The following is a 3,162-nucleotide window of genomic DNA, read 5'->3' as shown; positions in this document are numbered from 1 at the left end:
CTCATTTCCAAGGTTGCTGTTGGCGAGCGCCTATCGAGGCAAGCACGGCACACAAAAGCTGTGGTTATTGGCACCCAGTCGTAGTCTTTGTCTCCCCTCCTGTGCTGGTGACACATGGCATAAGGCTGAGTCAACCAGGAAGATCGTCCACGTGAACTTCAAATGAGAACTGCCATTGGTAATTTTTATGGCAAGAGAATTAACCCAGATGGCTAGGGTCGTTGTAAACCAAACGGCATCTCACGATTATCGCCCCCCTTGTCACGAATGTGGGTTGCGATTCGGGTTCGATCATCGGTTAAGAAATCTCTCGGCTGTTTTCTGGGGGTCCGTCGTTACCCGCGCGACGTTTGGCACGGACGTTCCGCTCCACCTGCTGGGCGCTTTTCTTTGGCACGAGGAGCAAAACGTCAGACATCGGTGCCAGACAACACGCGGGAAACGACCAGGAAACACGCCGGAGAGTTGTGCGGCGCAAGCGAGAGAAGACACTTCGTCCAAATGTTATGATCTCCTTTGTGTTCTGTGACATCCGTACGGTTTTTTTTCCTCTCGCTTAGTTAGACTGAACGTGGCATAAGCATAATATTTTCATAAATCGCGAGTAATCAGTCGTTGTGCACACAACTGTTTTTGCGCGCGGCGCGAGTGAAATAACAACCAAATTGTCGCATCACTACATGCCTAAAAACCGATAAAAAAAACACTAATTCCCGTGAACACAACAAAGATCCTCCATATAACATTACAGGCTGTCGTTGCAAGTGCTGCGTCGGCAAGTACCCACGGAGCCCAGTCCGGCACGGCGCACAAGGAGGTGTGGGGTGTGGCTAGCAACCACACCCGGCCGCCTTTCGACGCGCAAACGCGGACAAAGCTGAAAATTTGGACATAAAATGACTCGGGACAGTTTTAAGTGCTCGAACCGACTGCTTGAAAGGTGACACAAAAAAATTACGGACTGAAAAGCAACCCCAAAATAACAGCACGAAGGGAGGAAACCCGTGGTGGCCGCCTCCGACTAAACGGCGTTCTCAAGTATTGTGAGCGAGAGAACGACTGCACACGTAACAAAATAACAATTTGTTGGCTTTGCACGCACGGCAAGTGTTCGCTTATCGCGTGCTCACACAACGCGGTGTTTTTCGCTATTAGCGAACACTTTTTTGCAGAACGTACACCGTTATAACGTGGTTTCTCTTGCACTGCCCCCCCCCCCCGCGCCCCTGCTATGAACAGCCTGCCCAGTCTAGATTTGAAGCTTTCGTGACTGCAGGAATCCATACTCTTTGGTTCTTTCGGTAAAGTCACGTAGGTAGAAAATAAAATAAATCACGACGTTTCGATTGCAACACAAGCAATCGTCATCAGGTGGGAAAACCACAGCAATAATTTTTTCTTTTATTGTTTAATATTTGTATTATTTTATTGATTTCCCACCTTGCCCAGTGTTACGCTGCTCCCTACCGCGCCGGCTATGAACGCCCTGTCCAGTGTTTATATTCGACTTATTTATTTCTAAGAACAACAGTACCCTGAGTAACTTGCAGAAGGCGCTTGATGAACGCAATTAATTGTTATTATTATAACTTGGGGAGAAACCCAATTTTTTTAGAAGCCAGTTATTTAACGAGCGCCACGGTGGCGAGATGTTAACTACCTCGCCTGGTATACAGAAAGTCGTGGGCTCGATCCCGACTGTGACGCCTGTATATTTGGAGTTTGCATGTGCCTCTCTCCCCGCATTTAGAATCATGCGTTCCGTTGAGCTATCATTTGTGGCCAGGTTGCTTCTGAAAAAAAAATCTATATACCTAGTAAAACAAAAACGTTATTTAGTTCCTTTTAATAAGACAAAAGTGCAGACCATTCAAGACGGACGTAAGAGAAGCAAAGGACGAAGATAACCCCCCCCCCACCTCATTCAGAGTCCACAATTATGGGGGGGGGGGGGGTGAAGGAATCTTTTTTTTAAGCCCCTCAAATTACAAAGTGCAAGAATACCCCAAAACGACCACCACCACAAGCTCGTAGGCACGGCGCTCTCGCCCTCAGCGCCAGCTGCCAGCTGCCCCCGGCCCCCGAGATTAATTCAGAGCCCGGCGATGGAGGTCGCGTCGGACGCAAAGGGGCTCGTGCGTTGAGGTTATTTCGACTATTTCGCCGATATAAATGCCCACATGATAAGAAGGCCACTTTGTCGAGCTATCAATTGTGGCCAGGTCGCTTCTGGAAAATGCCCACATGATGGTACAGGTAGGAACAACAGTTCCACACTGCCCACCAGGGATTATTTGTCTGTCTGTCGTGCATAGCCACGCCCTCGATTTGTATTTCATAGAGCGCTTCCGGCGGGCTCAGCACCACGTGATGTGCCGCGTGACACGGATCTCACGAATGCGCTGTCCGACCAAGTTCCTACCTGCCCACTCCGAAGGAACGTGTTAAGGCCACTTTGTCGAGCTATCAATTGTGGCCAGGTCGCTTCTGGAAAGAAAGTTAATGCCCCGGTGAGCTTTGCCTGGCAGGATGGGAATGTTTCAGCGATTTATTTGCCTCTCCGGTAATTTGGCACTACTATCGTGTTTTTGTATTGTTTGTCGGAGAGCCGTGCTCCTACCGGACATCTGTGAAAAAGAGCTGCATAGCTCATCGGATTCCTCCAGTATAAATAAATATTCTAATTCTGAGTCTGAGCTTCAGGAATATTTACATGCACCTGTAAATAAACAGCATGGTTGGCTGCGTACGGTGCGAAAAAAAATGCAACATCGGTAGAGAAATTACTCTTCCTTGATAAACTAAAGCTCTTAGAGACACACCTTGAAGCTATAAACCAGATTTGTTGTTTCTGATATCGCCCCCCCACCACCTCTGTGGCACCGACTTGGCACGTGGGTGGCGCCATTAAAATGCCAGTAGTAGCATTACCCGACACCGAACCCTCGCGCCACGATCTCTAAAATAAAAACGGTGAGCCCACAAAGCATGTTTCCCCGCGACTCGAACTCATCCGACGCCTACGCACGTCAATTCCACTCGCACAGCCACCCACACGCACGACGGCTTCCTACAGGCTCACCCCTGCTTACCTTGCCAATTGCAACCTTCAGACGCCGCAGGCAACAGCAGCAGCGGAAGCGGCGGCATCACCGGCTGTGC

Source organism: Lampetra fluviatilis, chromosome 36 (assembly GCF_964198595.1).
Source record: "Lampetra fluviatilis chromosome 36, kcLamFluv1.1, whole genome shotgun sequence".
NCBI lineage: Eukaryota > Metazoa > Chordata > Hyperoartia > Petromyzontiformes > Petromyzontidae > Lampetra > Lampetra fluviatilis.
Note: the sequence above shows the minus strand (reverse complement) of the source record.